The sequence below is a fragment of the Bos indicus genome, chromosome 9 (assembly GCF_029378745.1).
Source record: "Bos indicus isolate NIAB-ARS_2022 breed Sahiwal x Tharparkar chromosome 9, NIAB-ARS_B.indTharparkar_mat_pri_1.0, whole genome shotgun sequence".
Classification (NCBI taxonomy): domain Eukaryota; kingdom Metazoa; phylum Chordata; class Mammalia; order Artiodactyla; family Bovidae; genus Bos; species Bos indicus.
Window position 1 is genome coordinate 84,559,479 of NC_091768.1, and position 14,999 is coordinate 84,574,477.

Genomic DNA, 14,999 nt, shown 5'->3' on the forward strand with positions numbered 1-14,999 from the left:
CCTCTGGATTGCAACCTTATTTGGAAGTAGGGTCTTTACAGAGGCAATCAAGTTAAAATAAGGTCATTAGGATTGACTCTAAATCAATATATTAATAACTGAAGTCTTTTTTCCCAATAGGAAACCTGGAGAGAGAGACATTTCACAGAGCAAAGACGATATGAAGGAAGAATGCCATGTGAAGATAAAGGCAGAGATTAGGGTAATGCATCTACAACGCAAAGAATGTCCAAAATTGTCAGCAAATCACCAGATCCTAAGCGAGAGGCCTGGAATATTCTGTTCAAGAACGCTCAGAAGGAACCAACCATACTCACACCTTGATCTTAATGTTTACCCTCCAGAACTGTGAGACAATAAATTTCTCTTGTTTAAGCAAAGCCTCCCAGTTTGTGGTACTTTGTTACAACCCTAAAAAAATAGTATGAGTATCTTCAAGAAATCTGAGAACAAATCTGAACTTCTTGCTTAATGAGTAAAGCAATTCCCAACACTTTCTTCCATTGGGTTCCACATTGATAGAGCCAGTTCACAATGAAAATAGCTAGATCAAACCTCTACCTGTGATTTTATAGCCTCATAGGGAAAATTTGCAAATAATTTTGCATAGATATTATACCTGGTGTTTCCTAACGTGTTGCTAAAAGAAGATGAATCTTTTTTTCTGGAAAGAATGTGTCCCTTTCTGCCAGAAGACTGACACCTGATTCCTAAAAGATCATTACATTTTTTTTTAAATTCTTGGATTCTAAGACACATCTAAATACTCAGAATGGATTGTTTACCCATCACTACATAGTTAGGTTCGCATAAAAACATTCTCAAATACCAGGAAAGTGTTTTATTTTAACAACAATTAATAATTCATCTGTCTAAGGAGTCTGATGGGAAGCACAGTGGAAGATTCTTACCAAGGTTTTGGAAGAAGACAAAAACATGACATGAGTCATAGTTGGGATCTAGATTAATAACCACATTAGCAAGGAATATACAGAACTGAAAAGTTAAACATTTGTTATATTCTTGAGTAAACGGAGAATGTGAATAAAATGTATTAATGTTGAACACTGCAGTTCCCTTTAGGGGAAAAGGCAAGAATAAATATGCTCCTCTAAACTTACTTTTTCCAGACTGGTGGGGCTTGAGGGATGTTCTGAGCCAGGAGAACAGTCACTCCTATGCGCCCTCAGGGGGAAATGTCTGGCTTTTAGTAGAATTTAACAGAGTCACTGATCCCGTTGCTGGATTTGATATGCTTTCCTTCCTTTCTTCCTCCCTTCCATCTACTGTCCTTCTTTCCTTTTTAGTATAAACACATTTTCTATTAAAGTAATGCATGTTTGAAGTTTTAAAGAAGCCCCATTGTTTTATGCACAGAACTACCCAAACGAAGAAGAAGCATTTTGAAGCAGGCATCCTGTTTCTTATTTTCTCAATTCTGAGTATGAATTTAGAAGCATGACGTATTGGTTGGGTACATGTTTCAGAGTCAAATAGCCCTCGCCTTAAGTTGACAAGTTTTCTTATTTACTTAGGACTAGTACTTAGCCGTTCTGTGCTTCCTCATTTGTAATAAAGAATGAAAACTGTCCCTCCATCATGTGGTCTGCGAACCAAAAAAATATACTACCTGAAGAGCACATCACATAGGGACATCCACCTGGTGAATACTTAATAAATGTAAGCTAATAGTTATGCTTATAAAGAAAGAAAACATCAGTTATATGACAGTCTGGAGAAGTCAAAACTATAGCAATGGTAAAATGGTCAATGGTTTCCAGGCCTTTGAGGCAGGGAGAATGTTAGCTGAGGTCAAACATACGAAGCACCGTTTTAAGGTGATATACCTATTCTGTACGATACTATAATGGCAGATATATGATAGTACACGTTTGGCAAAATATATCAAACTTTATAACATAAACAGTGAACCTCACTGTATGCACATTAAAAAAAGAAAAAAAAAAAAACCTGTATCAGAGGTCTGAGTATCCCTGGGCAGCATGTAGAATGTGATTAAACTAATTGTACCATGAATGTATGAAATAAATGTAACTATTACAAATATAGAAAACAAACTCACCGCAAGGGGGGGTGAAGGGGAAAAGATGACCTAAGTAAATTTGGAAATGAAGGGAGTCTGTAAGACAATAGGCAAAATAAACCATTATATAAACACTGTGTGCTGGTAAAGCTGATTCTCATGAGGATGTAAGTAATTTTGATACTGCCATACATATATACTGGAATTGAACAATTAAGTAATTGGATACTGGATGTTAGGAGCAAGACTTCTCAGTGTTCGAGTGGGAGATTATACATAAGAAAGGCTGCTGCTACTGCTAAGTCACTTCAGTCGTGTCCGACTCTGTGCGACCCCATAGACGGCAGCCCACCAGGCTCCCCCATCCCTGGGATTCTCCAGGCAAGAACACTGGAGTGGGTCATAAGAAAAGAGAGGAGGCCAAAATGAGTCATGTGGGAATAGATCAGCATTGGAGACATGAGCATAAATGCATTTTTAGTTTGGTATAGGTGTACATGATTACATATAGAAATAATTGTAGAAATATGTACATACATGGGTTACTACACACACATATAACTCCTTGCTCAGTCAGTAGAAATAATGACACCTCAGTAGCAACAAGAACACCTATGACTCAGATCTTGCTTTCTAATACCATTTTCTAACTAAAAATAATATAAAGAAGGCCCCTTGGAGATAGATTCTAGGACTGAGACAAAAAATATACAAGATGATCCTAGAGCATCTTTTAGTACCAGAAAGTAAAGGAAATGTTATTTTAAAAAATAATGGAACATGCAAAGGGACCAAGCAGAGAACTGAAAAAGTCCCCAGTGGTCAAGCTGGAAATTTTTATCAACAAAATAAGTAAAGTGGTATTAGCTTATAATCCAAAACAAAAAATAAATCAGTGAATCCATACAGATATAGATAAATAATTTAAAGAGAGATAAGGGAGAACAGACAAATCTCCTAGACAGAAAATTTACAAATAATTAGTGTCAGTACTCTGCCCTGAAGGAGGTGAAGCATAAATTCTCGCACACTGGATGTGAGCTGTTCATAGTGACTTTCTTCCCAAAAGTACAGTGTAGAAAAGGAGATAACTTTATAGTAATGTTACAGTAGAGAAACCTGACAAACACTAACTCACCCAGTTGACCAAGGTAAATGGAGACAATGATAAACCATGTTGAAGTATGTACCCTTGACATGATGTGATGAAAATGGCCCTTTACCTCTGTGGTCTTCCTCCATAAAACCCACAACCCCAGTCTAATCATGGAGAAAAACATCAGACAACTCCCAGTTGAGGAACACTGTGCAAAATAGTTGAGTCCTCAAAACAGTCAAAAGTCACCCAAAACACGGTAACTTTGACAAACTATCATAACAAGAGGTGCCTCAGGACTCATGAGGATTAAATACAGTGTGGTAACCTGGATGAGATCCCCAAAGAGGAAAAGGACATTAGGTGAAAACTAAGGAAATTAGAATAAATTATAGGCTACAGGTAAAATAATATATCAATATTGATTCAAAACTGCAACAAATATCCTATACAAATATATGATGTTATTAACAAGGAAATATTGGTATGAGCTATATAGAAACTCTGTAGTGTCTTTAACTGTTTTAAAATTTTAAATCTGTTTTTAAAAAGAAAAAACTTAAAGACAGATTATTATATTCAACCTAAAAACAAAAACATTAACCAGCATTACTAAGAATTTTTTTTTTTTTTTAATTTGGTCGACAATTAGTACAAGAAATACCTAGCAACTACAAAGACTTATAAACTTGAATGTTTTAATCATCACTCCAACTAATCCTGGTCTACTTCTTATACTCAATTCAATTCAAGTTGAATCTCTTCTCAAAATTAGACCCTCCTTGAAGTTGATCTGTTATATTCAAAACCTTTATCACCCACTTTAATTTGTCTACAAGGAAATCTTACAGATGTCAGTGACTTTTACATTCAATCTGCAGTTTCTAATACTCTAAATACTCCATTACTCAGCACTCCTTGATTTAGAGCTCAAAGGACAATTTGCCCTTTGTAATCCAGTGAAAGACTATTTAAAAAGTAATAGATCAGTCACAAATTACATTAACTAACTGGTAACACAAATCCAAACATGGTGATTTTTCCCAATGTTAATTAGGTTTCACATCACTTATGTCTCCTGGGTTTAGTTCTTGGCCTTCTGAAGTCAGAATTTACATATTTAGCTTTTTCTCAAGTAAGTCCTCATCTAACAAACTTCCCCATCTACAACAGACTTTCTGTTGTTCTGCTGCTGCTGCTGCTGCTAAGTCGCTTCAGTGGTGTCCGACTCTGTGCGACCCCATAGACGGAAGCCCACCAGGCTCCCCCATCCCTGGGATTCTGTTGTACTATTTTCTGTTAAAAATGTGGAAATGCAAAACAATCACTAGTAGTTTTCTATATACTCCCAGAAAGTTATTCGCTCCCTCGCTACTGTTGCATAGAAAGGTACCTCTCTGAACTGAAGCTTTTTGTGAAGCCTGTACTTTGGGATCTTGAAGGTAACTATGAAGAGAGAGATGAGAAGAAACAGACAGAAAACTGAGCTCCCCCATTATATAGTTTTTGAAGGAGCTGTTTTTTATTCATCCCATTTATCTCTCATCTGCACACTGAAGGTTACACCCCATAATCTCCCTATCAGTGTTCTTAGGTCTTACACATGAGGAATCTGATAGGAGTATAAGATAAGAATAATTTAGAATTTTATGTTTCTTCACAAGGTCCTAAAACACCTAGAGACAATGGCCCTTGAAGTAGATGGGGCAAGTAGAAATGCAGATAAAAGGAGAGAGACTGAAAATTTTTACTTCTCTCAAGTGCCCCAAACCACCTTATTTATTCCCAAGTACAGTGGACCTTCCCTCAACACTACATATCTCCGTGTACATCCACACTGAAAAAACTTTAACCTACATTTGGAGGATATGAGCCGTAATTTTATTCAGTGTGAGTATCCCCTTTTCCTTTCTTGATGAAGTATAAAGTTATGCCGTAATTTGGTGATCGGCTCAGTGTGCCTGTCTTATTCACTGGAAGGAAGAGACTTCCTCTGTTGACTGGTAAAGGGAACCAACCTGGTACCCAGATTGAAACTCTAACTTGAAAATCCCTCCCCACCAAAATTCCAGCCTGGCCAAATTCCTATCTGGCTTCTGAGTAAAATGGAAAAAGCAAGTGGAACCAATTTATACGCTCTATACTTCTTGAATATATTTGGTAATTCACAAGTCTTGCAAAACCTTATGCAAATGAAAGCTTGGTGTCTATGGTTGTTTATGTATGTGAGTGTTGAGTTATGTTGCTTTTATGTACGAGTGAAGTCGCTCAGTCGTGTACACGAAAGTCAATTACAAGAGAAAGCTAAGCTATCTTGTGATACACAAATTCTTTCAGCCGTAGTACTTGTGACAACTGCTACTGTATGTTTTATCAAATGTCATATGGACTTAAATTGAGATAACACATTTTTAAGCTGTGGGGTCTCTTTCAAATTAAATGTACAGACAAGGTTATATGTACTGGACATGGTAGACTCCCATGGAACCATGAGACAACATGATACAGAAGACAACACAGCTATTTACACCTTACCTCACCTCCAGTTCTGGAAGCTGGCTTAATTCCATAACCAATCCTGATTGTGTCTGGCCAAAGCGATCTTGTTCTGCTCCTCAGAGGCCCTGGGAATCTGACTTGTCCCTGGTCCTCTTCATTCTATAATGCTGAAAGGAAGCCAGATTACGTTAGAATCAAACCTTAGAAACATGTCTGCCCTGGGGCAAACCAAGCAATCCATTTAACAACTTAACTTTCCCAACCAGACCAGAGCTAACCTAAAATTAACCCTTCCATAAAAGTGACTCAAATCTGGTGGCCGAATATTGGACTTTTAAAAGACTTGTCTAAAGGAAAGTGTAAGACTGGACTATTCTGGGTACTCACAACCCTTCTTTTCTCTACTAGAGCCCACTTCTGTGGTCATTCTAGATTGGCCTACTGAGTGCAGGATTCAAAACAGAGGCTCAGAAATGTTTTCATTAAAATGTATTGCAACTTTAGGTCAAAATCACATGATTAATTGTTGTATTTTGTTTAGTTCCCAGCCAGAGTAATTTTATTTAGTTCACCAAAGTAGGCCTTTGCAGTTTTAATCGAACTCTTTTTTTTTTTTTCATTATTAAATAGAATAGCCAAAAAACTATATGTCTGCTAGTTTTCACCCTACAAATAGATACAGTTTTGGTAAGTGATGCTTCACCCTTTTCCCATCACAGATTTGATTCTTGTACTAACCATTTGGATAGTTCAGGACCTGCAACATTGTCAGTGTCATTCAGTCTAAACCCTTTAAACTTTAAAAATTATTATTCATCTGACACACTGTTTTTTCTGTCACGCTATTGCTCAGCAAAGTGATATTAGGAATGAATAAGTGATTATAGAAATGAGCAAGCTTCTCCAAAAAGAGGAAACATAAAAAATAAAGGTGACATTGAGAAGTAGAATCTCATTTTTAAAGCCCAAGCTAAAACAAACTGAAAACCGCTCATCCCACTGTGAAGGGCTACTAAGTCAAATTGGGTTTCTGCTTTTTTTTTTTTCAAGATTGTATCAAGTATACTAAATTTATAAGGAAACAGCCTGTGGTTTTATAGAGCTTAAGAGTCCTTGCTTTATCACAGGAAGAAAGCTGCAGACTGTCAGGTTCTGAACAGCGATGGCTTCATTCATTGGCTAGAAGGCAGCATGATGACAATGGCCAGGGGTGTCAGGCTCTGGGAGTAGTAGGAATAAACAACACTTCCTAATATCTAGTCATGAATAAGGTCTTATTTAGTCTTTCCCCAAAAATGACCCCTTGTCACTTTTCCCATTTATGTCCCATTCCCCTATATAAATCCTAGTTATTGTAACTTTTACTTTTTATAAATATGCTCAGGAGAAGACTTGGTTTTAGAGAATCATTTCCCTACTCATGGGTGTCTTTATAAAATTGTAGACTAGTAGAAATCCAGTAAACTATGACAGAGTCATATCTACTGCTCTGTTACTGAACAGAAGCAAGGGCATTACCTTGCCATTTAGTGACAAAATTTTAGCAAGTGGCAGTTCTTAGCCTCAGAAGAAATATTTTAAGAAGGAGAGAATTTTGAAGGCCTCTATAAGAAGGAGAAATTACCCAAACATTATATATATAAAATTTATATGTAGTCTTGAGCTCACAAAAAAGTAAATAATAGATTTTCTCTTAGTTAACAGTTTAAATATGTTTATCTGCTACATGCCGGGAAATTTCTAGGCACTAAGGATGCAGTGGAAACAAGGCAATGTCCCTGTTCTCAATAGAGCTCTTACATTCAGAAGAAGAAAGATGGAGGATAAATTTGTAAATATACAAGATTATTTAGGAGATAAGTGCTAGGAAGAGAATAAAGAATTATTAACTGGGGGTGCTTCTTCAGCTAGGTGGTCTGGAAAAAGTCATTTCAGTTCAGTTCAGTTCAGTCGCTCAGTCGTGTCCAACTCTTTGCGACCCCATGATTCGCAGCACGCCAGGCCTCCCTGTCCATCACCAACTCCCGGAGTTCACTCAGACTCACGTCCATCGAGTCAGTGATGCCATCCAGCCATCTCATCTTCTGTCGTCCCCTTCTCCTCCTGCCCCCAATCCCTCCCAGCATCAGAGTCTTTTCCAATGAGTCAACTCTTCGCATGAGGTGGCCAAAGTACTGGAGTTTCAGCTTTAGCATCATTCCTTCCAAAGAAATCCCAGGGCTGATCTCCTTCAGAACGGACTGGTTGGATCTCCTTGCAGTCCAAGGGACTCTCAAGAGTCTTCTCCAACACCACAGTTCAAAAGCATCAATTCTTCAGCACTCAGCTTTCTTCACAGTCCAGCTCTCACATCCATACATGACCACTGGAAAACCATAGGCTTGACTAGACGGACCTTTGTTGGCAAAGTAATGTCTCTGATTTTCAATATGCTATCTAGGTTGGTCATAATTTTTCTTCCAAGGAGTAAGCATCTTTTAATTTCATGGCTGCAGTCACCATCTGCAGTGATTATGGAGCCCAGAAAAATTAAATCTGACACTGTTTCCACTGTTTCCCCATCTATTTCCCATGAAGAGATGGGACTGGATGCCATGATCTTCATTTTCTGAATGTTGAGCTTTAAGCCAACTTTTTCACTCTCCTCTTTCACTTTCATCAAGAGGCTTTTTAGTTCCTCTTCACTTTCTGCCATAAGGGTGGTGTCATCTGCATATCTGTGAGGTTATTGGTATTTCTCCCGGCAATCTTGAGTCCAGCTTGTGCTTCTTCCAGCCTAGCATTTCTCATGATGTGCTCTGCATAGAAGTTAAATAAGGAGGGTGACAATATACAGCCTTGACATACTCCTTTTGCTATTGGGAACCAGTCTGTTGTTCCATGTCCAGTTCTAACTGTTGCTTCCTGACCTGCATATAAGTTTCTCAAGAGGCAGGTCAGGTGGTCTGGTATGCCCATCTCTTTCAGAATTTTCCACAGTTTATTGTGATCCACACAGTCAAAGGCTTTGGCATAGTCAATAAAGCAGTAATAGATGTTTTTCTGGAACTCTCTTGTTTTTTCCATGATCCAGCAGATGTTGGCAATTTGATCTCTGGTTCCTCTGCCTTTTCTAAAAACAGCTTGAACATCTGGAAGTTCACAGTTCACATATTGCTAAAGCCTGGCTTGGAGAATTTTGAGCATTACTTTACTAGCGTGTGAGATGAGTGCAATTGTGCAGTAGTTTGAGCTTTCTTTGGCATTGCCCTTCTTTGGGTTTGGAATGAAAACTGACCTTTTCCAGTCCTGTGGCCACTGCTGAGTTTTCCAAATTGGCTGGCATATTGAGTGCAGTACTTTCATAGCATCATTTTTCAGGATTTGAAATAACTCAACTGGAATTCCATCACCTCCACTGGCTTTGTTTGTAGTGATGCTTTCTAAGGCCCATTTGACTTCACATTCCAGGAAAAAGTCACTTATGAGATGGCATTTGAACTGAGACCTGTTAAAGTCATATACATCTGTGATCATGTCTTTATAACTGTAGTTCTGAGATTGGCTTTCCTACAGGGTAAATTTGAAATGGAGTTTTCTGGATATGGGCCTTACATTTATATTTCTATCAAGGCATCATTCTTTTTGTGTGTGTGTGTCCTTTTCCCTGTCTCCCAATCTAACCTTCCTCTCTTTCTACCTTTGGATCATGCTCCTTTTTTTCCCTCTGTCCTCATCCCCTTTTTCCTTTTATCTTCCCTTTTGCCTTCTTCCTACCTCTTCCCATCAAGCTCATTATGCTCTCTCTGAAATGTTTTCCTTGCTTCTTAAAAAAACTTGTCCATCTGGCCCACTGGGGCCACCTGAATTTCTGTTCTAACATCTTCCTTCTTACTCTACTTACTGTTAAAACAGATATAAGCAAAACTCTTTGTATTTCCTGTGGAATTTAACAAACACAGTCTCACAGTGGTTTCTCTAAAGTAGTTGTGTCTTTTTTAACTTCTTTTGATTCTTGAGTTCTCTTTCTGTGCTCTCTCTAGGAAAAAAGTAAAATTAGATATGACGTGTTACGCCAGGTCAACAACATGTAAATACTTGAAATTTTTTGATCGCTTTAATTCTCCTGAATACATGTAAATTTCAAAACACAGTGCTATATTTTATATTTGGAGGAAGTATGTGCTCCAGTTTTATGCTTTTAACTGCAATCCCATCGATGTGTTTCAATGATTTTCTCCACAATAAAAGTAGGCAATTATCTATACTTATTAAAAAAGTCATCTTAACAGAACTTTTATTAAAACTGGGAAGGCTTAATATATCCATAATAAGACACACTGCAAATATTTATTTTCAGCTATAGCCTCATAAAAAATGTACTTTCTCTTAGAAAGGAACTCTGCATGGAATTGTTTTATGTTAATTTAATTCCAATAAAATTGAAGTGTGTTTTACAAATTAATACATAATAAAGTAACACATTCTGGTAGGTTATTTCTAATTTTTGTTGTAAGTTTTTTGAATGAAACTATAAATTTGAAGCTATCCACAAACCCTCCCCAAAAAAAGACTTGAATAAGACTAGGTAAAAATAAGAAAGCACAAGGACATAAATATTTAAACAATGTTGAATAGGACACACTATAAAGATATTTCACCCCCATTACATTCCCATTTCAGAAATATGGTAAATACTGGGGATTCCTTGGTGGTCCAGTGGTCGGGACTCAACCCTTTCACTGCCAGGACCCTAGTTCAATCCTTGGTCAGGGAACTAAGATCTTGTAAGCTGTGTGGCACAGCCAAAAATTTTTTTAATTTTAAGGAAATATAGTAAATACTGTAGGTTTATCTGGTAAAATGTCCAGTAATAAGACAAATCCTCAAACTGATGAAGATTTGTAATAGAGGTAATAGAAGATTCTATTACTGCTGACATTGTTCCCGGGCCAATAACCCTTCCTTGGCATGCTCACACAGTGTCCCATCTTGCTGCCAGCTTTGGCCTGGGAGGTTATAGTCTGGCCTCACAGCTTAAACAGGAACTTCTTACTCAAATTTACAAAAAGGGATTATACTTTTGTCTTCTGCTTTTAAGGAAAGGCAGGCCCATCTTCCAGAAAGCAAAGTATTTCAAAGAGAAAACTGTAGTGTGAGGGACCTCAGTGAGACAAGAGCACCTGTAGAGCCCTAGGCATGAGGCAGGAATGTGAGGCATCTTCTGCTGGGCGTTTTGCTTCAATCTGCACCAGAACACCAATAGTCTAGGACAGATTGAAGTGTTAAACAAAAGAGTTTTTCATCATATTCTCAAGCAAAATACCTATTAAGTCCTTTCCACTTACTCTTCTGACATAATTGCTCTCTGCTTCCTTTTTCTTGGTTTAAAAATGAGAACAGGATAAATCCCATAGTATTGTTATGGGGATTGAGTTAGTTAATTCAGTTAAAATATTTAGAATCTTACGTGAAACATATTTATCATTCAATTAGTGGTAACTATTATCCTTGCTGCCACTGCTGCTGTTATTATGGTAGTTAATAGTATGAAACGCAGATATGGTAGTACTTGTGCAGTTGTGGGACTTAAAAGAATTTGTAAATCAGAAACATATATGCAGCCTAGATGCTAGAAACATCCAAGTTTACCATCTTTTTCTAAGATCCTTGTCAGATATATTTCATAATTAAACTCATCTTTCTAATTACCTAGAAAGAAAGCCTTATAAGTCTAACTTTATTTAATATATTTTAGGCAAGTATGCCTGAAAATGTTTTAAGGAATAGAGAAAACAAATTCAAATTTTGCTCCTAGTTTTCAGGGAAACAACCAACGTAAGAGACCACTGTCATCTGTAGGAGAGTCATTTGGAAACTATGGACTTTACCACATAGAACAGATTAAGGAGGACTTTGCCCATCTTGGTTAAGTGTTTGCAAAAATGGCTGACCTAATATCCCTCTCTGTACCATGGAGAGTCCTGTCCTATGTTGACTCTGGGTCTGGATATGAGACCTGCTGTGGCCAACAGGATAACAGCAAATTTGGTACAAGCCACAGAATGAAAGGTGCTCGTGTTGGTCAAGGCTCCCAAGAAAAAAAAGAATTTAAAAATTATCATTTTATATAAAATATTATATTATTATACTAAAACACATTATCATATTAAGGTATACTATTCAATAATATATAGGTTTATATAATTCAATACATTATGTATACCATAATGATAATGTTTATAATATGTGTGTTAAGTCGCTTCAGTCATGTCCAACTCTTTGAAACCCAAAGGACTGTAGCCCGCCAGGCTCCTCTATCCATAAGATTCTCAAGAATGCTGGAGTGCATTGCTGTGCCCTCCTCCAGGGGATCTTCCCAAGCTGGGGACGAAACCCATGTGTCTTACATCTCCTCATTAGCAGGCAGGTTCTTTACTGCTAACATCACCTGGGAAGCCCAATGTTTGTAATATATATAATATAAAGCCCAATATTTGTAATATATATAATACAAATATATATTATTTGTGTATATAAAACCTGTTGGTTCTGTTAATTGGGGGAATCCTACTAATATAAGAATCTTTCATTCCTCTGACTGCATCACATTTCTCTTACACTCTTTCTATCTCTTAACAGAAAAAAAGAGAGAGAGGGAAAGAGAGAGAGATTTATTTATTCTAAGGAATTGGCTCAGGTGATTATGGAGGCTGAGACATTTCATGATCTGCCACATGAAAACTAACTACCCAGAAGGGCTGGTGGTGCCAGTCGCAGTCTGAGTACAGAAGACTGATATCCTGACTTGAAACCAGTCAGGCAAAGACAGCAAATTCGCTCTTAATGCCATCTTTTGTTCTAGTCAGGCCTCCAAGGAATTGGATGAGGCCCATCCACACTGGGGAGGGTAATCTTCTTTATTCAGATTAACAATTCAAAGGTCAGTCTCATCTCAAATACCCTCATAGACACACCTACAATAATGTTTAACCAAATATCTGGGCACCCGTGGCCCCATCATGTTGACACATAAAGCTAACCATCAGTGTTCATCAGAGAGCTAACCCTCTTTTGCTGCTGGACTCTTTCTCCATCAGGTAAACAAACCCAGGTAAGCCTGCCGGAGGCTGAGGACCACATGAAGGGACTGCTAGGCTACCTGTCTCAGCTAAGGTCCCAGGTACATGAATGAGATCCCCCTCAACAAAACCAAAACAGACTGGCCTGCACAAGCATGACAAACAATAATCGCTTGAAATTTAAACTATTAGGTCTTGAGATAGATTTTTATACAGCAAAAGCAAATCAAATTGCTAACTGGACACAATTTTATTAATAAAAGCTGATGTCACACTTAAAACCAAGGCCATATTATAATCTGTGCTTAATAAATTTCAGTCTGAGACAGAAAATTCTAATCTATACTTACTGCTTGGACACAGAACTTTTGAAATATGTAAAACTATTTTCGTTCTTTGTTATTAGCATCAAATGATTTATAGTTTTTTAAAATAACAGATCAAACTTTTAAAAATTCATAGTTAAGTACACACATAAAATGAATCCCAAGATTAAGTTACAAAAAATTGCAAGAAGCAAATTAAATTTCAGGTGAATATTAAAAATGCTGGAAATACCATTTCAGTTCTAAAATAATGACATAAACATTAACTTCAAGCACCTTCAATATCAAATAGTAAAAGATTTTGTAATATAACTCTTATTCTATAAAATTCACTGAAGTGTACCATTCAGTGAATTCTAAAATATTAGAGTTGTGCAAGCATTGCTACTACTAAATACCATAATATGTCACCCCAAGGAGAAACCCTGTACCAGTTAGTAGTCACTGTCCTTTTCTCCCTGAGTCCCTGGCAACTACTAATCTACTTTCTGTCTCTATAGATTTGCATATTTTGGACATTTTACACAAATGGAATCCTACCATATGTGGCCTTTTATATCTAGCTTCTTTCACTTAGCCTTGTGTTTAAGTTCATTCATGCGGCAGCCTTTATCAGTACTTTATTTCTTTTTATTGCCAAATACTATTCTCCTATATGGATATGCTGTATTTTGCTTATCCATTCATCATGGGCATTAGGTCATTTCCATTTTTTGTATTACAAATGATACTGCTATAAACATTTGTACACAACTTTTAATATGAATATATATTTTTTCAATTCTCTTGAATATAAACCTAGAAGTGAAAATGCTGGGTTATATGTCAGTTGTATTTTCAACATTTTGAAGAATTTCCAAACTGTTTTCCACAGTGTCTGCACTATTTTTCATTCTGGTCAAGAATGTATGAGGGTTCTTATGTTTCTTCATCCTTAACATTTGTTTTTTTCCTTTTTATATTTTTATTATAACCATCCTAGTTGATGTGAAATTATATCTCATTTTGATTTTGAGTTCTTATCCCCTGATAACTAATGATGTTGAATATCATTCATATGCTAATCTTCCATCTGCATGTCCTCATTAGAGAAATATCTATTCAAATTATTTGCTCATATTTTCATTAGGATATTTTTGTTTTTATCCTAGAGTTGCAAGAGTTTCTTATATATACTAGATGTAACATTCTTATCAGATACATGGTGTGTGAATGTTTAATTCCGTGTGTGTGTGTTAGTCACTCAGTCATGTTCAACTCGTTGCGACTTCACAGACTGTAGCCCACCAGGCTCCTCTGTCCATGAGATTCTCCAGGCAAGAATACCGAGTGGATTGCCATACCCTTCTCCAGAGGATCTTCCCAACCCAGGGATCGAACCCTGGTCTCCTGCATTGCAGGCAGATTCTTTAACATTTGAGCAACAGAGAAGCCCTGTATTTTATTCCATACTGTGAATCATTTTTGCATTTTCTTGATTTTTTGAGGCACAAAAATTTTTAATGTTGAGGAATTCCAATCTATTTTTCGTGTTGTTCATGCTTTTTGTATTACATTTTTAAAACTATTGATTGCTTAAACTAAGATCATGAACATTTACTCTGATGTTTTCTTCTAAGAATTCTATTACTTTAGTTCTTAAAGGTTTTATTCATTTTGAGTTAATATTTGGAGATAGTGTGAGCCACAGTCCAATCTCATTCTTCTGTATGTGAATATGAAGATGTACCAGCTTCATATGTTGAAAACACTATTCTTTCCCTCGTTGAATTTTCTTGTGAAAAGTCAAATGACCACAGATGTGTGCGTTTACCTCTGGACTCTCAGGTTAAATGCTACGTGATCTATGTGTCCATCCTTATGCAAATACCACACTGTCTTTTTTACTATAGCTCTGTAGTAAATTTTGAAATCAGGAAGTGTGAGTCCTCCAACATTGTTCTATTTTTTTCAAGATTGTTTGGGCTATTCTA

At 36.9% G+C, this 14,999-nt stretch overlaps 1 long non-coding RNA gene across 1 annotated transcript in view; it reads right to left on the minus strand.

The window, feature by feature from the left end:
* Window positions 1-14,999, minus strand: part of LOC139184944 (uncharacterized) — a 315,407-nt gene that overhangs the window by 230,674 nt on the left and 69,734 nt on the right. Inside the window, exon 2 of the long non-coding RNA XR_011568517.1 lies at window positions 5,676-5,806. This is a non-coding gene — a long non-coding RNA (uncharacterized lncRNA). The remainder of the gene's footprint in view (window positions 1-5,675; window positions 5,807-14,999) is intronic.